We start from the raw sequence: 24,511 nt of genomic DNA on the forward strand, positions 1-24,511 counted from the left end.
TGCTCCAAAAGAGATGACAAACTGAGAAAGTCCCCTCCCTGGGTTGCAGTTCAGCTCACACAGGCTCTTATCAGTCCCTCCGGTGCTGGAAATGTTGCGGGCCGGGCCCGGCCTGGTGGGCCACAGGTGCTAGCTGCCGGTGCTCTTCTGGGTGTTCAGTCCAGAGCAGGTTTCAAGAGGTCCAAAGAAAAGGGAAAAAAGAAAAGAAACCACAGTCCAGGGAACTTCCTTGCCTCAGCAAGCTAAAACTAACTAAAAGCAAAGGAGAGCTCTGTCCCACTGTCTGTTCATCCCCAGACAACACAGTCCAGGAGCAGGAATGTGGAGGAGTGAGTGCAGTGTCTGAAAACAAACTGCTGCTTCTTCTCTCCCCCCTTCACTCTCTGCAACAAGTCTTAAAGGTGCAAAACTTATGATGCAGCATAAACAGAACAAGATGATTGGGGTTAAAAGCATCATATAATCAGCTTAGGACAACTCCCTCTCTCTTTCTCCCCCTCTTTTCTATTCTTTTGCTCTCCCTAATTCCTTTCATGCATTTGCTGTGGTCATTCTATAAAGGTGCATTTGTTTGGATTGATACTGCAATCCCCTTTCCATGTTGTCTGTTGCACTCCCAGATCAGTTAACCAACCATCACCACCCCCATTGGTATGAGCGGATTGTGACATTAAATTGGCATCATGGACAGGATTCTGATCGACAGAAGGGTCTGCAAGGCTGTTTGTAGTCTGGAACAGGGGAAGGACGATTTGCTTCAGCCACACCTAGCCCCTCATCGCGAAAGGGTTGAACGAAGCTGGAAAGCAAGGAAAGCTCTTTGAATTTCCCACAAACTGCGCACGCCCAGGTGAAATACGCCCCCATACTCTATTGAGGGTTCTGTCTTTAGAATTTCCCAAAAAATCTCTTAGCGCAAAAGGGGAAACTGTTTTTGTTTATGTGTGAATTTGGACTGTCTGGGAAGGAAGGGACAACTTGAAGGAACTAAGCAGGGCCTCCCAGGCAGATTTGGTCTCTTCACCCAGCCAGGGAAGCAAAGGGGAGCACAGCAAAGGCTGTGAGATTGTCTAACTTAAGCTTGCACCTCCCTGTCATGGTTTTGGTCCCTTCATAAAATGACTGAAAACTCTAGCACAAAAGTTACAGCTGAATTTTCTGCTCTGCTTGCTAAATAGAATGCCAAGCCTTCTCCAAGGGGGGAGGTTTGGGCAGAGAACAGCTGGTTTAATTTAGAAAATGTCATAGATAGAATTTGTTCTTTACAACATGAAACAGAAGTTAAACTGGGCAAAAATAAGACCATCCTCTGCTCAGTTTTGGCAGCTTGTCTCACAGCAGCCATAGAAACCCTTTTTAAGCAAAGAAACGAGGAAATAGCAAGAATAGATTCCCTTCAAAACCTAGTTGAAATTTTGCAGAAAGAATTAAAGGAAGATAGAAATGAGATCTATATGTTGCGAGCTGCCCTTAGAGAGGAACTTGCTAAGAATTCACATCCTACTGATTCCTCTACAGAGCCAGAGGAAAAGGAAACTCCTGACATGAAACAAATCTATCCCCGTCAGGAACTTGAGGCAGTAAAAAATTGGAGAGAATACTGCTGTCCTTGCTTGAGACCCTTGGTTCAAACAGAATAGAACTATCTTAATGATGAGGATTGTTGGAATGTTGGGGGACATAAGACAGATGATGCACTTTGGACCTGGTTAACATAAGAGATTTGAAAACAGGATGCCTTGGCATAAACAAACGGAACTTTGAAAATTCGACCTGGATTGCAAGAAGATTAAATCAAACGGGTTTACTGGAAAAAGAAAATCCCATGAAACTCTGCAAGCAAGAGATGTTGTTATATGCGTAAGTTTGTGTATGTGATTTTAACCTAATCATTGTAGTACACATTACTAGTCTCCCTGCAATGGTATGTAAGTGCTTGTATCCCACAATCAAATTGGATTCTGATTACCGAGTGGGTCTCCCTGTCTCTCTGCATTGCCGAAAGAGGATCTTGACCCACCTATCACAACTAAACAAATACCGTTCAGTGCTACCGAATTAGCTAAGCTGTCAAAAGAATTCGGGCACCTCCCACAAGAATCAGAGACAAATATGTCCTCCGAGTGTCCCTCGATGGTGGAGATCAAATTAAATTAACCGGAGGCCAGTGGGTACTGGGGACATGGAGCCTTCTTCACAACAGGAGATAAGGAGGTAAGCATGATGCATGGTCCCTGACACAGGGTGCGTCTTTCTGGGCCGGGAGAATGAATCCTTTGGAAAGGGGTGACCCCCTGGCAATCGTTGACACCACCGACCAGCTCTTAGAAAGTGTCCACAAAGCCGCCTGCCTGCAAAAGATTCATGAAAAGAAATTAGTTCCTGGTTTTGAAGGCCCAATGCAATTACCTGTGAAGCCAGAACTAATGACCGATTGAACTCGTGGGCTTCCAGAAACACTTAAACATACAGCAATGACTCTACAGAAAACCATAATGGCTTTGAATCCTGTAGAAAGACTAGATAAGATTCCTCAGGAATTCCCCTGACCAAAGTGGACCTAGAGATCCTGGCTTCACTCCCTACTCTTCCCCCTCACAGCCCTCAGCTTCTCAATCTGATTCACCTGCCAGTAGCCATAAAGTTTGGACACGAGCTGAAGTTGCAGTAGATCTGATTAATTATTGTAGACAATATGGACCTATAAAAACCCCGGCATAGAAATCAGAAAATAACAAAGGTGTTTGGTTTATTGGGGCTCCTCACAGTGAAAATATAGAGAAAGGAAAACAGATCTCTAACTGCCACCATTGGTGGTTGTTGGGAATTCAAAAGTGGGTCCCCAAAGAGGTGATGGATGGTTTGCCCCTTGATAAATTGCAGAAAATAATAAATAATTGGCACCAGCGAAAACCGAATCCATTGGCTCAACCCAGTGCACCCCTCCCTTCTCAGGGACAAAAACTAACCCTCCCCCAGCCTCTCCCACAGAACACAGGCAGTGAACCAAAACCAACAGGGTTTTCGGGAAACAAATCTCTCTGCCGCTTACAGGTGGGCAAAGGGGCGGAGCGTGGGTTTATTTAAGAATGCTCACTAAAAATAAATCAGGACATATATTAAGCCCAGCTATCACGGGCCTCCACAGGCTACTAGTAACTTTTTTGATTGACATTGGGGCTCAAATCTCTGCACTAACAAAAAAGGATGCCCAGAGGTGTGGAATTGTTCCAACTAAGAGACAATGCTGTGTTCTTAATGCTCTGGGAACTACAGAATCTATGAATGTTGCCTTAGCCAAACTGAGGCTCCCTGGAAATGAGCATCAACTAGTCATCAAAATGGTAATTGGGAACATTCCAAATAATTGATTAGGAATGGGTGTCCTTGCTGGGAGGCAGTGGGAAGACTCTGAGGGATTTCTGTGGTCTTTTGGCACACTGCCACTTAACATTAGGCTGCTTCAAACCGCACCCTCCCTACCCTATAATCAAACAACTCATGTAAAACAATACCCTCTACCTTCTGGTGCCAGAGAAGGTATCAAAGCGGTTCTACAGGACTTGAGAAACCAAGGGGTAATAATTCACACACATTCTCCTTTTAATTCACCGGTATGGCCAGTCTGAAAAGCCAGTGGAAAGTGGAGATTAACAGTAGATTTTCGCAGGCTTAATGCCAACACAGACCCTCTTACAGCACTGGTCCCAAATTTAGCTGAATTAATAACATCAATTCAAGAAAAGGCTCACTCAATCATGGCAATGGCAACTATGGATGTCAAAGACATCTTCCTTATGATACCTATTCAGCCAGAAGATATAGGGACCATTTTGCCTTCACATGGGAAAGGACGGCAATACACTTGCACTAGGCTTCCCCAAGGCTACAAACACTCCTCCACTTTGGCCCACCATGCTTTAGTTCAGGAATTAGAAAAAATACCCAAACCTGATCCTGCTGATCCTGTAGCTGATAATCAATACATTTAAGACACTCTGGGGGGGGGCGGGGGGGGGTGGTGGGGAGGGGGGGAAGGATGAAATAGAGGTAGTAGGGAAACATCAGCAGAAAATAATCTCTCACTTAAAAAGTCTTGATTTGCAGATACCCGCAGAGAAAATTCAGAAACCTTCTCAGGAAGTGAAGATTTTGAGAATTTGGTGGAAAGGAGGCATGACATGTATTCCACCCGATACCCTAACCTCTTTAGTAGATCAGTTTCAAAGGCCTGAATTGAGGAAAGATCTCCAGCAAGCTCTTGGACTATTAGCGTTCTGGAGAAAACACTTCCCAGATTTCTCAATAATTGCTAGGCCGCTTTTTGACTTGCTGAGGAAAAGGATGAAATGAGATTGGACTCCTTCTCAGGAAGAAGCATTGCAATTACTGATTTTTGAGGCAACAGCTCACCAAGCACTAGGCCCTATCCATCCCACAGATCCCTTTCAGGTGGAATGGGGATTTGCCTCCTCAGGGCTATCAGTACACATTTGGCAGTGGGGTCCCGAGGGTCCAACGGGGCCTCTTGGTTTTATTCCTGTGGTTTCAAAGATGCTGAGAAAAGATACACTACCTGGGAAAAGGGGTTGTTTGTAGTTAGCTTAGCTCTCCTAGAAGAGGAAAAAATTGCATGACAAGAGCTTATTGTATTAAGAAGCCCTTTCAAAGTTATCAAAATCGTCACTAATGGGAGCCCCACCCATCCCCCCCACCAGACGGGGTAGCCCAAAGGGCCTCAGTTAGGAAATGGTATGCTCAGATGGAAGGCTATTGTAATACCGTCTCAATAACGGAAGATGCTGCTAAAAATCTAACAATCCAAGGCACTGAGAGCCTGGTTAGCAGCCAAGATAAATGTGCCTCTGTAATCAAAGCTGCCCTTCCTTTCTCCCCCGAACAAGCAGCAAGTTCTTGGTTCACAGATGCCTCTGCAAAACGGGAAGGGAAGGTATGGAGATCTAGAACAGCTGTCTTACATAATTCATTTGGTGAAAGAATCATTACTGAAGGGGAAGGCAGCGCTCAGGCTGGGGAACTCATAGCTGTTTGGAGTGTTTTCCAATGTGAGGCACAGAACATTTCTCTTGCCTGCATTTACACCGACTCTTACGCAGTGTACAAAGGTTGTACCGAGTGGCTTCCTTTCTGGCAGCAAAATGATTGGGAAGTTCACAGAATTCCAGTGTGGCAAAAGGAAAAGGGGCAAGAAATTTTAGATGTTGCAAGCCAAGGAAATGTTGCTATTGGTTGGGTAGCTTCTCAGCAAACAGATGGAAATCCAGCAGGAGAGTGGAAGAATAGAGCTGATGAACTAGCAAGGCTCAGCCCCCTGAAAAAGGAACTCATTCCTGAGGACTGGGATCAACTATTAGAATGGCTGCATGGAAAAAGACAGCACACAGGTGCGAAAGAAGATTTGTACAAGGAAGCTCATGCTTGTGGTTGGCTGGTTACCAGGGAAATGTGTAAAACATGCGTATCAGCCTGCGAGCAATGTCACAGGTGACTGGAGAGACATCCTTGAGAAGATGACCCTCTGCATTTAAGAAAGGGTAAAGGCTTATGGGACGCGTGGCAGGTAGACTATATGGGCCCCTTTAAGAAGTCAGGAGGTAAACACTTTGTGCTAGTAGGAGTAGAAATTGTATCTGGGTTGGTTCAAGCTGATGCTTTGAAAAGAGCTACAGGTGATAATGCGGTTAAAGCTTTGCAGGGGTGGTTTGGAACTTTCCCAAAGCCACAGGAAATTCAATCTGATCACAGGTCCCACTTCACTGCTAGAGGTGTACAGCATTGGGCAAAAGGTGAAGGAATTAAGCGGTCTTTCCACAGCCCTTTCCACTACCCTCAAGCTAAGGGGATCTTAGAAAGGACCAAGGGTTTTTTGAAAGGACTTCTGAAGCCCCGGGAGGGAAATTGGGACGTTCGGTTATGGGAAGCTGTTAAAAGAATGAACAGTAGATGGGGGGGGAATGGATGTCCCAAAATCACTGCCTTTTGCCCAACAGCTCCAAGCATCGTTCCCTTACTACGGTGACTTGACGATTCAAAAAGTCCAGCACATTACCCTGGACAACCTGTTCTGGTGGACCTCCCTACTGTAGGGGAAGTAGCACTAGTGCTGAAAACCCCTCTGAAGAAATATGCATGGCTAGCCTCTGATGTTCTAGGGAAAGAGCATTGGATAAATACATGCTGGATAATCCTATCCATTTTAACTCTTTTCTGGCCTCAGTGGAAGGATTTCTGTTGTTTTTACTTTTACAGAAGAACCCTGAGGAACATGAAAATCATCTGAACCATGATAACACTGGTGATGCTTTTCTGCATCCTACCACAATTCCATGGACAGGATCCTGCTGAGTGGTTGTGGTCTGAAGCTACCCTCCATCCCACTAATGTTCTAGGAGCGTAGCCCAAGGGTGGCCACCCAAACCTAGAGCCTCTAGTGCTGCATGACCCCCAGGTATATGGTCCAAGTGAGTGGGGATGGGATCAGAAGGACTGGACTAGAGCCCTAACTGGAACAATTGGTGAGTCGATTGTGGAAGCATGCAGAAAAATGGAAGGATCTCTCTATGAGAAATCCACCTCCATCACAGTTGCCGGAAATTTTATGGAACCAGATGGGAAAAATGATTTGGATATCCCTTCAGCGAGACTGTGTCCTACAAACAAGTGGGAGTGTGCCAAACAAATTCCCCTTACTCTGTGTTGCTGCCAGGAGTATGTTGGTAATTACACTCTAGGTCGCAAAACGAACAATGTTGCAAGTACAAAGGATTGTAAAAATGAACCAATTGATTGCTGGCATAATTTGACGTTAACTAAACTGACTTAAGTGACATGCCGCTGGCAAAATAACTTGACCAACCTGTTAGGTTGAAAAGGCTTAGCTCATAAATTTAAGATAGACGCTATAACAAAACCCACGCTGAGTACCGTAGTTACATCCCAGTGGAATAGACGGGACTGAGAGCATGAAGCCCACACTGAGCACCATAGTTACACCCCAATGGGTAGAAGGGACTGAGAGCACAAAGCTGACATTGAGTACAGTAGTTACATCCGAGTGGGCAGAAGGGACTGAGAGTCCCCTTAGTCAATGTGGCCTTGGTCCCAAGCTTTTGTTCACTTGGCAGGTATGGGAAAAACAAAAAGCCTGGCAGCTTCAAGGGGGAGTGGGAGAAGAAATTAGCCGAAGGATTTGTGGAACTGCTTATAGCAAAGCAATCTCAATCAGTGTTTTGACAGATCAGACAAGTAAGCGTGAACAGGTTTGTACGCCCCCAAGTGTACAAGACTGTTGGCACAATTTTACATTAACACAAACTGCAGAAGTAGTTTGTCTTTGGTCCAAAACTAGTGAAGGCTTTTCTTTTAAGTTGATAATAAATGGTATGAACCAACCTTCTACTACCACCACTCCAGCCCAAGCACCGCTTATGCTTAGCCTGAGAAGTTTTGAAATTGGACCATATATAATCAGGAAAACTGGTCAACAACACATATTGTTCAATCTGGCACGGTCTCTTAAACAAGTCAAATTGCTGATGATGCAAAACAATGTCTCAGAAATTCAGCCGGCCTGTTTGCCTTTTTTGCGGACTTCCTTTGAGGGTTGGACCACCTGGCTGCAAAAACAGAAAGTCCGTTTTTTCTTTAAAAACAGACACTAAGAGACATAACTGGTGTTTTGGGAACAGGTTTTGGAATTCTAAATAGTATTGATTCTGAAGTACACTAATGGATAAATTGGCTGCCACAAAATGGTTAGAGATTTGACCAAATTAAAACAACCACTGCAATCATCCTTATTGGCTTTGGGAACACAGAAGGGCTTGCTGTCAAACATATTACCAGCTTGGGAAAAGGTAAATGTAAGTGATCACAAATTGGTAGACTGATGCACTCGGTGCTACACAAAACAACCTTTCTTTGGCTCTTAGCTGTATCCAGGCACAATTGTCGATGCAGTCAGTTGCTGCCTCAATGATAAGAGAAGGTGAAGGCAATTTTCCTACTGAAATTCAGAAAAGAATTTGGGACAGTGCCACTGATTTTGAAAGAGAATTCCAGTCCTGGTGGAACTTGGTGAATTTTACTTATCACCCCATTACAAACACAGCCACAGCTCTTGTGTTAACCGTACGCAATGCCTCAGTGCATTTGAGATTTCCTATTATTGCATTAGGGCTAAATCATGATGGAGCTATTCCCAATCTTTCTGAACATAGACAATGGGCCCATCAAACTGGTAAAAAATGGCAACATGTTAATTTGGAATCTTCTATTGTCCGAGAACTAGGCTTCATCTGTGAAAGTAATGCAATTACAGCTCAGGATGTTTGTTTGGACACAGAACAAAATATCTGTCATTTTGAAATTCATCCTAACGAGACTTTCGAAACAGTCCTTAAATATATAGGCAATGGGTGTGGGTGCTTTAGAACTGCTTGTGATACAGTATTTGTAGAAAATGCAGTAGTGGATAGTAAAAATCATTCAAATTGTTGCGCTTGTAACTTTACAAAATTGAGGGATGTGATTTTTCTTCAGAAGCTCCAGTTACCTCCCATTACCTTTTTCGATCCAATTAAAGACTGATTCACAAACTATTACTGTCCTAGGGTGACGTTATGATGCTTGTATCCCCATCCGTGTGTTCTGTTGATGCTGGCTATCATGTTCTGTGCCTTCAAGACTGGCTGTGAAGAGCGAATGTTTTGTTTTGGTTTTGCTATCAGCCGCTCCCCCACAGCTGGCGCGACACAGAGACAGGGCAGTACATGGGTGCTGCTTTTGCTTTTTGCTTTGCTTTTCGCTTTGCTCTTGCTTCGGCTTTGCTCCTGCTTTGCTCTTGCTTTTTTGCTCCTGCTCATTAGTTAGTTTAGCTAAGCAGTCCAAATTTTCCCTGGACTGTTTCTCCTTTCCCTTCTTTGGACCTACTCGGACCTGCTCCGGACTGGGACCTGGGAAACACCGAGAGTTTGCACCTTGTGGCCAAGGTGCAGCAGCTACCCCAGCACAGGACAGACTGATAACAGAGCGAGCACTCCCAAGAGAGACTTTCTGAAGTTGTCTACTTTTTCAGAGCGGTGAAAGAGTGGTGCCATCTGGTATTGATCCTTTTGTGTGCTGCGGGGTGCTTTGCCTGTTACAGAAACAGGTTCTTTCCACTTCTTTCCAAGGAATCCTTCCCGACCCGGTTGGGGGGAGGGGCCGTGTGGGTTTGTTTTCTGGAGGGTCCACCTTTTGGAGGTTTTCTCCCAAATTTGCCCGAAACCAGGACATTTACCTACTCCCATTGGGATGAACATTACTTTGGTAAAGCAATCTTTGCTTCATCAGGACTTCATTGAAATATTGGAGAAGATCAAGAAGAATAGACAGAAAGCACTGGTAACTGTTCATCACAATGTGAAAGAAATACACCATGTCATAGAGAGAGTAAGAAAAGATGCTGAACACAAGTGGTAGGATACTCTTTTTGGGTGGTCACCTACTGCCACAAGAGTCCTGAACAGTATGTGTCATCCCATCATTGCCCTTTTGCGTTTCGTTTTGATTGGGGTTTTTTAATCAGCAATCTTACTCATTATGAATTGGAGAATGATGAAAGAGTTAACAAAATTGATGTCTGTAATTAATGCACACAACTGGGCTGATGTCCTTTTCACTGTGGCCATCTCCAAGACTATTGACACAAGGCGACTACAAATGAGAGGATGTGTTTTGAAATCGTCTTCAGTTTTCTTTGAAGATTATAAGAAAATTACTTTTGATTTTTGGTGAATTGTTTTGAAAAAAAATATTTTAAATGAACTGTTGTTGATTTGTTTATTGCTTTATTGCCTTTGATTATTTGTGATTAGTTTCAGATATTTGAAAAAAATGTTTCAAAATAATATGGTTTAAATTATTGTTATTATATTTGTTTCTTGTTTCCTTACCCCCGCCTTTTTTTATCTTTTCTTGTCCTTCCCTTCTCTCTCTCTGTCTGACGTATTGTCTCTGCTTTCCAGGATATGCTACCAATGTGCGACAAGTATACAACAATAGTACAGAACACTGCTGATGAAGACCCTTTGAAGCCTGTCGTGAGTCACCAGGTGCTGTGAAAGACGGTCTGAGGTTCCCCCCATTTGCCTCACGACCGTCCACAGGACCGATATCAGGACCCTGAGGACCCCGATGGGACCTCTGGCCTGCCAGTAATGGATGAACACCAAAAATCCTGAGGCCCCTGAGCAGAGTTCTGGCCTGCCAAGTGATTGTTCACAGCTGTGTCTTCAGTGACTGCTTCTAGCAGGGCCTGCCAAAGGGCGACCCAGCCTATATGCTTGCACCTGCTTCACGACAATAGACCAGGAATTTTCCCACCTCTTGGCCAGATGAACTTGCTGGGGCAACTTGGTAGCCCCCCCATGGAAAATCCTTCCTCTGCTCCACTACCACCGTGAGGCACCGAGGTTGAAGCCCCCCTACCAAGGACTGAGACTGAGACACCTGTAATTCTGATGCAGGGGTGCTGGCCTGACTGAAGCAGGATGCCTGCTGAGTGTTGCCTACAGATGTGCCTACAGGACCTAGACTGGTTTCCCCCAGAAAGCAGTCCTGAAACAGTGGGTCCCACTCACTGCTGATACTGACTTATCCTGCTGAGAACATGGACTGTCTGTACCCGTCTTCAATACCTTTTTCCCCCTCAGCAATTTCAATAGACTTCTTCTTCTTGATTGTATCTGTTCCCCCTCAGCCATTTCAAGATTCTGTTTCCCCCCTCAGCAATGGACTATAATAGAACCTTGAGTTCACCAGGACTTTGAGACCTTCCCAACGTGACTAGGCAAACTCTATCGGCTGGACTAAGAGGACTTAGTCTCTCCATGTTTGGTAGCTATACTCCTCTCTCTTTCTCCCCCTCTTTTTTATTCTTTTCCTCTCCCTGATTCCTTTCAGGCATTTGCTGTGGTCATTCTATAAAGGTGCATTTGTTTGGATTGATACTGCAATCCCCTTTCCAGGTTGTCTGTTGCACTCCCAGATCAGTTAACCAACCAACCAGTTAACCAATCCGTTGGTATGAGTGGATCATGACAATACCTTCTTTCAAGCTGAAATTGGTTCTAGTCCATAGAAGCACACTGGTAGGTAAAAGTAGACTCTAAAAGATAACATTCAAAATGTATTTCCCTTGTCTTCCCATTAAAGCAAGTGAAGAAAGCAGACAGGAGATCTTCAGATAACATGCTATGCAAATTGAAAAGATTCTGTCCTTATTTGAAGCAACTGAGGAACTCACACAATGAAATACAGTTCAGACAGATGGAAGGGTCACAGATGATGTCAAATCTGTACTTCCAATGTTTGAATGAAGCAAGATTTCTTGAAGTACAATCCTATAAAATGAAGGTGAGTTTGCAGAAGCAATTGAACTGGGTCTGTTTTCTAAACACAATGTTTTCTAAGTAACTGAGGATTCAGGAAGGCAACCTTGGACTTTAAAGGATTTAGAAAGATACAAATACCAAGACTGGCAGTTCATTAGCTTTAACAGTCTCTTCAAATAAGATCTATTTTTAACTTCTTCTTGTAGTAGGTCTGAAGACATTAGGAATGATGCAATAAAACAAAACAAGCAACAAACCAAAACAAAACCAAAACAGCTTTCTCAAAAAGCTTGGAGAAACCAGAGAAATTATGATTTTTAGGGGTTAAGTAGTCCTTTAAAAGTTGTCTCTGGGAAAAGAGATAAAAAACCACTAATTGACTGGGGAGTATATTCCAAACCTGTACTGAAGCATGTAAGGGACAAGAGCCGGTAATAAAACTACTATGCTGGGTTCATCTGTTAAAAGCATTCCAGAATGGTTGAAATTATCAATCACATAATGTGGGATTAAAAAAAAAAAAAAAGAAAAAAAGAAAAAAGAAGAAAACATAGAGAAAAAAATATTTTGAACATGTTTTCCCATTCCCAGATGGCATAACAACTTTATTTCATTTTGTTCCTAAGACTGATTAATAGCTAATGAAGTGTTTTACAATTGAGAGTGAGAGTGTTCTCACTAACCGTACAATTTGGATGGATCTCTTTTACTTTGCACAGCAGCAGATACGGTTTAGCACTCCACAGTTCAATCCCCGAAAGTGAATGGGTGTGGCAGATTTAACCTAACTGGCCAGTCCACCAGAATGCTTAATTATCTTGGAAAATGCTTTGCTCTATCTCATTATCTGGACATGTCTCTCTAGCTCCGCTTTGAGCTCCTTGATCTTTCATCTACAGGATGAGATCCAATTTAGCTTAGCAAGGACATAGCCTTTCAAAACCACATCTTTTATCTTCTGCATTCATCCAAGTACATTTCTACTGCAGGGAACCCTGTGGAAGATCCTAGTTGTTTTGTTTCTCAGATAGTTGTTGCATAAAAGAGCTCTTCTTTTAATTTTTTCCCTGCTAAAGGATAGGCTCTGTACTTAACTGATTGTGATGCTAACTCATTATCATCTATTCTTCAGTCGTACAGAGTAGGCAGCAAAGTTTTCTTCTGAAGACATTCATTTAATGAGAAATGCTGAAGGTCTGACTTTACTTGCAAAGGTCACTGATTGACCGGTTGCAAAATTGTTAAGTCTAGTAAGAGCAGGAAAAGTGTGCTGTTGCTGTGCCTGTAAATGTCGTGTCAGCTGCTGTTGGGATAAAAAGCATGAGCATAAGAAAACATGGATAGAAAAGAAATTTGTTGTGATTTCTGCACAAGAGGAAGTATGAAGCACTTATTTCAGTGGCTAAGACAGTATCATCATTGGGCCAGTTCTCTTCAACATCTTTTGAACAACCTGGACACAGCACTTGAAGGAATATTAAGAAAGTTTGCCAAAGACACTAAATTGGGAGGAGCTGTGAACTAACTCCCTTGAGGGCACAGAGACCTTGCAGAGAGATCTTGCCAAATAGGAGAGATGGGCAATTCTTGCTGGCCGGGAGTCTATGCACAAATCACAAAAGGGGCGGGACTGCTGGGGACGGCGTCTCAAGCTGGGTTTTTTCCAGCATCAGTCTCATTACATGGTGATGACAATGGGAAGCTGCCAGCAGCTCACGTCCCCAGCAGCAGACAAAGAACTTAATGTTACAACTGACTTGAAAAGTTTTTTGACCAATCACACAAAGCAAAAGCATATTGACAGTACTTCTATCCAATCACTATAAAGACATGTACCTGGGCTTAGAACAATGCTCGCTTCTTTCGAATAAAAGACCTGCTTGTAAGCCTTAAGATACAGTGCACAGAGCTCCGTTATTAAGCTCAGAACTACCTAACATCGCACTAGATATACTTTGCTGTAGCTTAGGGAGTTATTCTAGACAAGCATTAATACACAGACCATTGTTCCATTTGTCCTTACTTTTCTACTTCTCATCTAATTTTTCTGCTGACAAACCTTATGACTACTGCTTAGCTCCAATGACAGTTCTGCTGTCTCTGAGGCCTTCCTTTTGCAGCTTTCCCAAACCCCTCTGTTTTTGAGGATTCCCACAGGCAATCACCAACCAGATGGAGTGGAACAAGGGCAAGTGCTGGATTCAGCACCTGCAACTGGGCAATCCTGGTGGGTGTATAGACTGGGGAGGGAGCAAGAGGCTGGGAGAAGCACTGCAGAAAGAGACCCAGGCTCCTGGCCAATGGCAAGCTGAATGTGCATCAGCAGTGCCCTGGCAGCCAGGAGGGCCAAGCCTGTCCTGGGGTGCATCAGGCACAGCATCACCAGCTGGGCAAGGGAGGGGATTGTCTTGCTCTGCTCTGCTCTGCTCTGCTCTGCTCTGCTCTGCTCTGCTCTGCTCTGGGGTGGAATCACCTTGGTATTAGAAAGTCCTCAAATGAGGTCTACAAAGACAGGACTCAATGAAATGGCATGCAGCTGAGTCAGGGGAGGTTTAGGTCGGGTATCAAGAAAAAGTTTTTAACCCGAGAATGGCTGGGCACTGGAAGAGTCTCTCCAGGGAGTGGTCACACCATCACAACTGTCTGAGTTTGGGAGTTCAAGGATGGCCCCAGGCAGGGCCAGGAGTTGGACTGATGATGATCCTGATGGGGTCCTTCCAATTCAACAGATTTGACGACTCAATGGTTCTGTCCTGGCCACTCAAGGTATATTGCTTGGTCTCATCAGATTTTGATCTGCTCTTGTTGTTGGTCAGACTTTGTCCCTACTGGCTAATGATATTTATCACAAAGTGCCTTTTCTCAATTTTCTCAAGCAATTGGAACATGTGCCTTAGAATCCTAAAAAAGTCTTTTCTTTGAAACAACACTGTAGTGTTTTTCACTGCCCAGTAGTCTTTCCAGATCTTAAGGAGAAAGAAGGCAAAATGAGGGGACGTATTACAATGAATGATTGTCAGTTTTCCGGTTCTTTAGCAGTATATTTGTACTTCCACTATTCTTTTCTGTAAAATCATGGTTTTCTATAGTATCCAATTTTCTAGCAAGACACATTTCTGCAACTGAGCCCATCAGTCTTTGTGAAAAGATATTGTCAAAAGTACAAAACATATGAATAGGCAGTGACAAGTGAGGGAAAAAAGGAGTGTGAGAAGCAGCTGCATGATACTAAAGTGAGACAAGAAGAAGGAGAAGGTGCTCCAGTTGACAGAGCAAAGAATCCCCCACAGTCCCTGGAGGACATCATCATGAAGCAGGTTGTCTCCCAGCAGTCCCTGGAGAACCGTGGAGGAGCACAATGGAGCTCGTGGGGAGCTCCATTGCACAGCAGGTGACTGTGCCTTGAAGGAAGCTGCAGCTTGTGGAGGGAGAGAGGGCCAGAAAAGCATCCTTGACCTCTTGGAAGAGTGGAAGAGTATGTGCAAATCTTCAACAGCTGCTAACTCTAATCTATTCTCTTTCCACTTCTTGTCTTAGGTAAGTAAGAAGACAACCCAAGAATTAGAAGCCTAAATTCTTTTGCTTGAGGCTCCCATTCTTTCTGCCATTCTCTTCCAATTTAGTTTGAAGTAAAACTGATGATAAAGTTCTTAAGGCTTGATGTTCAGGCTTTTCAGAAAATAGGGAGTGCAAATAACTCTTGTCACTGTCATTTTTTTCATAGAAGGAAAAAAGGGAAATTACTGGTTTTCAAGGACTTACGGAAATCCATGGGTAACGGTGGTGAGACTGAAGAGTTTAATTAATCTGAAAAGAGAATGTCGTGGAGCTACCTCAGCTCTGTACAAGTTTTTTACCAGGAAGTCTAGACTTCTAAACAGACTAAGGACACAATAGTTATCTCTGGGAATATTTTAGTATGTATAGTACATTCATCTTTAAATAGTTCTATCTGTTTGACAGTTATGACTTGGGCTTTAATTTTGATGTGAAAAGAAATATTTGTGATTCAGATCATTTCCATTTCTGAAGCATTTCAGTTGTTGACTGTTTTTGCTGTCTCCTGAGGGCGGGGAAATAGTCTTTGTACCAATACTGAAACAAACTAGATGGAAAAATTTGTTTTCCTCATTCTTTTCTGTCTATTTCAACAGGCACAGCAGCAAGACCACTGCTATGAGTCTGAGTGGCCCTTCCACTCCAGGATGACAAACTTGTATGGGCTAGTATGTTATTTGCACCCATTTCTGATGCCGGCTGTTAACTGTTGTGCAGAAAGATCTGTCAACCTTTTTCCCAGGAGGACACTTCTGAATTGCTTCACTTGTCTCTGAAGCAGAGACCTAAGCTGGCACTCCATTTCTGAGATCTTGCTGTGGTAGCCCCCAAACCCATTTCTTTCAAATGCCTTTTACTTTCAACCCAAGCACTTCATTACTTCATGATGTAATCTCTTGTTCTTAATGTTCCGGGGATTGTTTTAGACTGATAAGAACATATTGCAGTAAGCAGGTAGAACATCTATCTTAAGCAGTATCCATCACTTGGCTTTGGTTCATGTATCATAACATCTGCAAGGCATGTCATTTACAATCAATGGATGGGCTGGGGTAACGGGCCACAGGTTTAGGAATCTTTCTCCAATTAATTTTGCGTTAAAATTTAGCTCTTATCATTTCAATTGGGTCTTTATTAAAACAATCATCTATTTATTACCTGTACCACAATGAACTGTGTACCTGTACCACAGTCAACAGTGGCTGAGCATCCTACAGCAATTCCAAGAAGAAGAATGGTCTGAGCCCCCAGTGCAGCACAAGAAGTCTGTCATCAAGCCAGAGTCCCGCAGGCGTTTTCTCAGCCTGGAGAAGAGCAGACTCCGGGCAAATTGTTAGAGCAGCTCTCCAGTAGCTGAAGACAGCCTACCAGAAGGAGGCAGGTGAGCTACACAAGGGCACGGAGCGATAGGAAAAGTGTGGATGGCTTTAAAACCTGAAGAGTATAGGTTTCCTTTGGCTATTGGGAAGAAATTCCTTGCCAAGATGGTTGTGAGACACTAGAACATGTTGTGGGTGACCAATTCCTGGAAGTGATCAAGGCCAGCTTGAATGGGTCTTTGAGCTTAAGGCGGTCTAGTGGAAGGTGTCCCTGACAATGACATGCTGGGGAGGACGTAGGTGAATTTAAGGTCCCTTCCAAACCCAACCATTCCATTATTCTATGGTAATCATTCTGTACAGTAGCAGTAAGAAGTTGAAGCTAGAAATAACATATTCATGCTGAGAAACTGCTATCCAAGGAGTTGAACTGTTTGGGTCTCACATTTATGGGCCATTTAGCAATACTATATCTAATATCTACTCCTCGCTCTTTATCATACACGCAAGTATTTTATCATCTTTAACGTTTCTGACATTTGGGAATATTCTTCCCTTCTCTCTCTTCCTTTCTTTCTTTCTTTCTTTCTTTCTTTCTTTCTTTCTTTCTTTCTTTCTTTCTTTCTCTTTCTCTCGTTCCTTCTTTCTTTTGTTTCTTTCCCCCACTTCCTTCCTTCACTGCCTTCCTTCCACTATGTCCTTCTTTCTGCCACGTCCTTCTGCCACTTCCTTCCCTCCCTCCCTCCGCTTTGATGTTAATTTGCAAACTGTCAAGTAGTTACAGGAAATTACTCTTCTTTAAATATCATTTTGAAGCTTAGAAATGAATAACAAAATTGTGTCAAAACAGGGCATTTAAAAGCTATCTGAAAGTGAGAACTAGCTATTGAAAAGACAAAAATACAAAAATGAAATGATGGAGTGGATGGTTTTAAGGGATATTCTTTGTATGGCTTTGATACAAAGGAGGATCTCAATTTTTACACCTTCTAAAAACACATCTTGAAACTTACTACCTTCCGTGACAAAAATATTTCCAAAACAAGCAGATGAAAATATCATCTCCCAAATAGTCATCATCAAGTCCAAAAGATTACCCTGCTTTTACGTAGTAAGCTTTATGGAGATTTCTATTCTCACACAAACAAAGAAGAATCTCTCAAATGACTAGAAAATTTTTAAAAGCAAAATAACCTTGAAGAAAAAAGATCCAAAAAAGAGCAGGGAATTATATACGTCCACACTTGTTACATGTTGGTTACTAATATTGGCTCTAGTTTGTTGGCGAGTACACTTCCCATTCACGCACGCACGCACCCCTCTTCCTCCTGCACACAGATGTGTGATATTGGGTCTCAAAGAATGGACTATTTTCTCTTAAATAAGTTGTGGCTCTCAAAGTCAAAGCGTAGTCTTCCTGGCTCTATTACCAAGATTTTGTTCCGGGAAGGGAATGTGCTTGTGCCTGTTAGAAATGGGCAGGAGGGGACAGAAAGCAAAGCCATTTGAAGACAACCTGCAGCATAACTAAGAACGAAGAGTGCTTCTTGACTGCACAGCAAAAGAAATATCGGGAGTAAAATGGAGGAAAACTTGAGGTGCTGATAGAGTTTCTCCTTGTGACAGCTTTCAAACGTACAGAAAACAGCACTTCCTCATTCTCCTGCCTTTTCAATTCACATTAACATTGGAAGAAAAGGGGTTTTGGACAACTTTCTTTTGCTTCTTGCTAAACACTCTGCTGACACTCCGTGCAACTTCCAGAAAAATATCGGGGATGCTTTTTGTACTGGCACAGTTTCTCCTTGCGAGACATAGTAGAAAAGCTTTTTGCTAAGATGTAGGCGACAAGAGACGCAGATTCAGAGATACGGAGCTCTCCGAAGGTAGGGGCCGCTCCCGGGCGTCTTTCCGCAGAAGCCGTGCTCCGGATCGCACCGCGACCGGCACAATGCTCTGTGTGCAAAGAAGCGGCTTCTTCGCCTCCGGGAGACGGAGACCGCGGCCGCGTCTTTAAAAGCCAAGAAAAAAGTCGCACAACATGGGGAGTGTGTGTGCAGTTGTCAAACCTAAAGAAAACAGTACCTTAGCACTCTCCTGCCTTTTCTATTCACATTCCCATTCAAAAAGAAGGAGTTTTGGACAACTTTCTTTTGCTTCTTGCTAAACACTCTGCAGACCTCCGTGCAACTTCTAGAACAAGAGCGGAGATGCTTTCCGTACGGGCACAGTTTGTCCTGGCAAGACATAGTAAAAAAGCTTTTTGCTCAGTTTTATGCGACGAGAGAGACAGAAGGCAGAGTAAAGAACTCTCCGGAACGAAGCCCCCTGCCAGGGCGTCTTTCGTCAGAAGCCGCTCTCTGGAGAACACCGCCACCGGCACAATGCTCTGTGCGCGAAGAAGCCGCTTCTTCGCCTCCGGGAGATGGAGAGAACGGCAGCTTCCCAAAGGCGAAGATGCAAGCCGCAGCACACCGATATAGCGTGTGCAGCTTTCAAATTGATAGAAACGAGTACTTTAGCATTCTCCTGCCCTTTCATTCACATTATATTCGAATAAAAGGAGTTTTGGGACACTATGTTTTTCTTCTTGATAAACACTCTGCAGTCCTCTGTACAACTTTTAGAAGAAGATCGGGGATGTTTTGTGTACTGGCACAGTTTCTCCTTGCAAGATATGGTGGAAAAGATTTTTGCTGAGTGTTTAACGACAAGAACCTAAGAAGACAGAGATACGCAGCTCTCCGAAGCTAAGTGCCGGTCCCCGGCGTCTTTCGTCAAAAACCGCTCTCAGGTGCTCCCGGCCGTCTGCACAATGCTCTGTGCGCAAAGAAGCCGCTTCTTCGCCTCCGGGAGACGGAGAGAGCGGCACCCTCCGAAAGGCTAAGAACCAAGCTGCCTAATACCAGGATAACCTGAGCACCTTTCAAACAAATAGAAAAGACTACTTTACCACTCTCCTGACTTTTCCATTCACAATATAATCGAATAAAAGGAGTTTTCGACAACTATCTTTTCCTTCTAGTTAAACAGTTCGAATACCTCTGTGCATCTTTTAGAAAAAGATCTGGGATGTTTTGTGTACTGGCACAATTTCTCCTGGGAAGAAATGGTGGAAAAGCTTTTTGCTGAGTGTTGAGCGGCAAGACACCCAGAAGACGCAGATACGGAGCTCTCCGAAGCTAAGTGCCGGTCCCGGGCATCTTTCGGCACAAGCCGCTCTCCGAAACGCACCGCGACCCAAACAATGCTCTGTGCGCGAAGAAGCCGCTTCCTCGCCTCCGGGAGACGGAGAGAACGGCATCTTCCCAAAAGCGAAGATGCAAGCCGCACCACACAAGCACAGTGTGGGCAGCATTCAGACTTAGAGAAAACAGTACTTTACCGCTCTCCTCCCTGTTCCATTGCTATTATATTCGAAAGGAACGAGTTCTGGACAACTATCTTTTCCTTCCTGCAAAACTCTTTGCAGACCTCCGTGCAACTTCTGGAACAATATCGGTGATGTTTTCTATACTGGCAGTGTTTCTCTTTGCAAGATATGGTGGAAAAGCTTTTTGCTGAGTGTTGAGCGGCAAGACACGCAGAAGACTCAGATACGCAGCTCTCCGATGCTAAGTGCCGGTCCGCGGCTTCTTTCGGCACAAACCGCTCTCAGGAGCTCCCTGCGCTCGGCACAATCTTGTGCGCAAAGAAGCCGCTTCTTCGCCTCCGGGAGACGGAGAGAGCGGCATCTTCCCAAAGGCGAAGATGCAAGCGGCACCACACAGGAACAGTGTGGGCAGCATTCAGACTTAGAGAAAACAGTACTTTACCACTCTCCTGCCTTTTCCATTTTTATTATATTCGGAAAGGAACGAGTTCCACACAACTATCTTTTCCGTATTGCAAAACTCTTTGCAGACCTCTGTGCAAGCTTTAGAACATGATTTTGGATGTTTTCTATACTGGCAGAGTTTCTCTTTGCAAGATATGGTGGAAAAGCTTTTTGCTGAGTGTTGAGCGGCAAGACACGCAGAAGACAGAGATACGCAGCTCTCCGAAGCTAAGTGCCGGTCCCCGGCTTCTTTCGGCACAAACCGCTCTCAGGAGCTCCCTGCGCTCGGCACAATGCTCTGTGCGCGAAGAAGCCGCTTCTTCGCCTCCGGGAGACGGAGAGAGCGGCATCTTCCCAAAGGCGAAGATGCAAGCCGCACCACGCAGCCACAGTGTGGGCAGCATTCAGATTTAGAGAAAACAGTATTTTACCACTCTCCTGCCTTTTCCACTGATATTATATTCGAAAGGAAGGAGTTTTGGACAACTAGCTTTCCTTCTTGCAAAACTCTTTGCAGACCTCCGTGCAAGTTTAGAACAGGATTTTGGATGTTTTCTATACTGGCAGAGTTTCTCTTTGCAAGATATGGTGGAAAAGCTTTTTGCTGAGTGTTGAGCGGCAAGACACGCAGAAGACAGAGATACGCAGCTCTCCGAAGCTAAGTGCCGGTCCACGGCTTCTTTCGGCACAAACCGCTCTTAGGTGCTCACCGCGACCGACCCAATGCTCTGTGTGCGAAGAAGCCGCTTCTTCGCCTCCGGGAGACGGAGAGAACGGCATCTTCCCAAAAGCGAAGATGCAAGCCGCGCCACACAGGAACAGTGTGGGCAGCATTCAGACTTAGAGAAAACAGTATTTTACCACTCTTCTGCCTTTTCCACGGATATTATATTCGAAAGGAAGGAGTTTTGGACAACTAGCTTTCCTTCTTGCAAAACTCTTTTCAGACCTCCGTGCAAGTTTAGAACATGATTTTGGATGTTTTCTATACTGGCAGAGTTTCTCTTTGCAAGATATGGTGGAAAAGCTTTTTGCTGAGTGTTGAGCGGCAAGACACGCAGAAGACGCAGATACGCAGCTCTCCGAAGCTAAGTGCCGGTCCACGGCTTCTTTCGGCACAAACCGCTCTTAGGTGCTCACCGCGACCGACCCAATGCTCTGTTAGCGAAGAAGCCGCTTCTTCGCCTCCGGGAGACGGAGAGAACGGCATCTTCCCAAAAGCGAAGATGCAAGCCGCGCCACACAGGAACAGTGTGGGCAGCATTCAGACTTAGAGAAAACAGTATTTTACCACTCTCCTGCCTTTTCCACTGATATTATATTCGAAAGGAAGGAGTTTTGGACAACTAGCTTTCCTTCTTGCAAAACTCTTTTCAGACCTCCGTGCAAGTTTAGAACATGATTTTGGATGTTTTCTATACTGGCAGAGTTTCTCTTTGCAAGATATGGTGGAAAAGCTTTTTGCTGAGTGTTGAGCGGCAAGACACGCAGAAGACAGAGATACGCAGCTCTCCGAAGCTAAGTGCCGGTCCCCGGCTTCTTTCGGCACAAACCGCTCTTAGGTGCTCACCGCGACCGACCCAATGCTCTGTGTGCGAAGAAGCCGCTTCTTCGCCTCCGGGAGACGGAGAGAACGGCATCTTCCCAAAAGCGAAGATGCAAGCCGCGCCACACAGGAACAGTGTGGGCAGCATTCAGACTTAGAGAAAACAGTATTTTACCACTCTCCTGCCTTTTCCACGGATATTATATTCGAAAGGAAGGAGTTTTGGACAACTAGCTTTCCTTCTTGCAAAACCCTTTGCAGACCTCCGTGCAAGTTTAGAACAGGATTTTGGATGTTTTCTATACTGGCAGAGTTTCTCTTTGCAAGATATGGTGGAAAAGCTTTTTGCTGAGTGTTGAGCGGCAAGACACGCAGAAGACGCAGATACGCAGCTCTCCGAAGCTAAGTGCCGGTCCACGGCTTCTTTCGGCACAAACCGCTCTTAGGTGCTCACCGCGACCGACCCAATGCTCTGTGTGCGAAGAAGCTGCTTCTTCGCCTCCGGGCGACGGAGAGAACGGCATCTTCCCAAAAGCGAAGATGCAAGCCGCGCCACACAGGAACAGTGTGGGCAGCATTCAGACTTAGAGAAAACAGTATTTTACCACTCTCCTGCCTTTTCCACGGATATTATATTCGAAAGGAAGGAGTTTTGGACAACTAGCTTTCCTTCTTGCAAAACTCTTTGCAGACCTCCGTGCAAGTTTAGAACATGATTTTGGATGTTTTCTATACTGGCAGAGTTTCTCTTTGCAAGATATGGTGGAAAAGCTTTTTGCTGAGTGTTGAGCGGCAAGACACGCAGAAGACGCAGATACGCAGCTCTCCGAAGCTAAGTGCCGGTCCACGGCTGCTTTCGGCAAAAACCGCTCTTAGGTGCTCACCGCGACCGACCCAATGCTCTGTGTGCGAAGAAGCCGCTTCTTCGCCTCCGGGAGACGGAGAGAACGGCATCTTCCCAAAAGCGAAGATGCAAGCCGCGCCACACAGGAACAGTGTGGGCAGCATTCAGACTTAGAGAAAACAGTACTTTACCACTCTCCTGCCTTTTCCACGGATATTATATTCGAAAGGAAGGAGTTTTGGACAACTAGCTTTCCTTCTTGCAAAACTCTTTGCAGACCTCCGTGCAAGTTTAGAACATGATTTTGGATGTTTTCTATACTGGCAGAGTTTCTCTTTGCAAGATATGGTGGAAAAGCTTTTTGCTGAGTGTTGAGCGGCAAGACACGCAGAAGACGCAGATACGCAGCTCTCCGAAGCTAAGTGCCGGTCCACGGCTTCTTTCGGCACAAACCGCTCTTAGGTGCTCACCGCGACCGACCCAATGCTCTGTGTGCGAAGAAGCCGCTTCTTCGCCTCCGGGAGACGGAGAGAGCGGCAGCTTCCCAAAAGCGAAGATGCAAGCCGCACCACGCAGGCACAGTGTGGGCAGCATTCAGACTTAGAGAAAACAGTACTTTACCACTCTCCTGCCTTTTCCACTGATATTATATTCGAAAGGAAGGAGTTTTGGACAACTAGCTTTTCCTTCCTGCAAAACTCTTTGCTGACCTCTGTGCAAGCTTTAGAACAGGATTTTGGATGTTTTCTATACTGGCAGTGTTTCTCTTTGCAAGATATGGTGAAAAAGCTTTTTGCTGAATGTTGAGCGGCAAGACACGCAGAAGACGCAGATACGCAGCTCTCCGAAGCTAAGTGCCGGTCCGCGGCGTCTTTCGGCACAAGCCGCTCTCCAGCGCTCACCGCGACCGGCCCAATGCTCTGTGTGCGAAGAAGCCGCTTCTTCGCCTCCGGGGGACTCGGCTAGCAGCAGCTTCCGAAACGCGACAAACAAATATTAACACCACCGGCATTGTGTCCCGGGCGTCTTTCGGCACAAGCGCCGCACCGGAGCGTACCGCCACCGGCACAATGCTCTGTGCGCGAAGAACTCGATTCTGCGCCTCCCGGGATCTGAAAGAAGAAGCATAAGCTTAAGACGCCCTTGCCTCAGTTGTGTACAGGTTTGGGCGCTCCTCTCGATTAATTGTGCCATTCCTGACAGCAGGTGTCGCTGTTGGTCAAGCTTTGAGTATGCTTAATAAGTTGCGATGCTGGGTGGTCAACCAACTCAAGGTAAGATCAGTGATTTTAAATCAGCTTCTCACTGGTGTAGATACCATTAGTCATTGCACACTGCAAAATAATGCTGCTCTAGCTTTCTTGTTAGCACATGGGCACGAGTGTGAGGATTTTGAAGGAATGTGTGTTTTGAACCTCTCTAACCATTCTGCAGTCATTCACTGGAAACTCAAACAAGGACAAGATAACATGAAGAAATTGATTGGGAATGAGAGGGTTACGCATGAATGGTTTGAGAGATGGGAAACAACTCGATGGTTGGAAGATCTTGTAAAGGGAACTTTGTTGTTACTAGTAGTCATTATTATATTGCTTCTTGGTATTCCATGCATCATGAAACTGGTGAGCCTCTTGGAAGTAAATACAGTGAAAAGGGTTTAGCTGGTGCAAGATGAAGAAGGGGGAAATTGTAGCAATGTAGCTGAACCTCTTAGACTACAGGGTGCACCAGCCATCCAGCTGGAATATGTTCTTCTCAGAATTTTCTCAGAGCCCTCTGGAATTCATCAAGGTTACTAAGACATAAGCCGTGCTAAAAGAAGAAAGAGAAGTTGAGAAACCAAATTCTAAGACTACAAGAACTCGATAACGGGGGGCAGCAAAGCGCCTGGACTGTAACCAAACGTATCTTCTGAGAGGTACACACAGAATGTGTGGACATAACAAAGGCACCAAGATAAAAATGCGGGCCTGGCGTGTGCAGAGATTTAGAATGTGTAAGTGCATCCTGTCAACAATCAACGGCTTCTGC

This window comes from Agelaius phoeniceus, chromosome 10 (assembly GCF_051311805.1).
Source record: "Agelaius phoeniceus isolate bAgePho1 chromosome 10, bAgePho1.hap1, whole genome shotgun sequence".
Classification (NCBI taxonomy): domain Eukaryota; kingdom Metazoa; phylum Chordata; class Aves; order Passeriformes; family Icteridae; genus Agelaius; species Agelaius phoeniceus.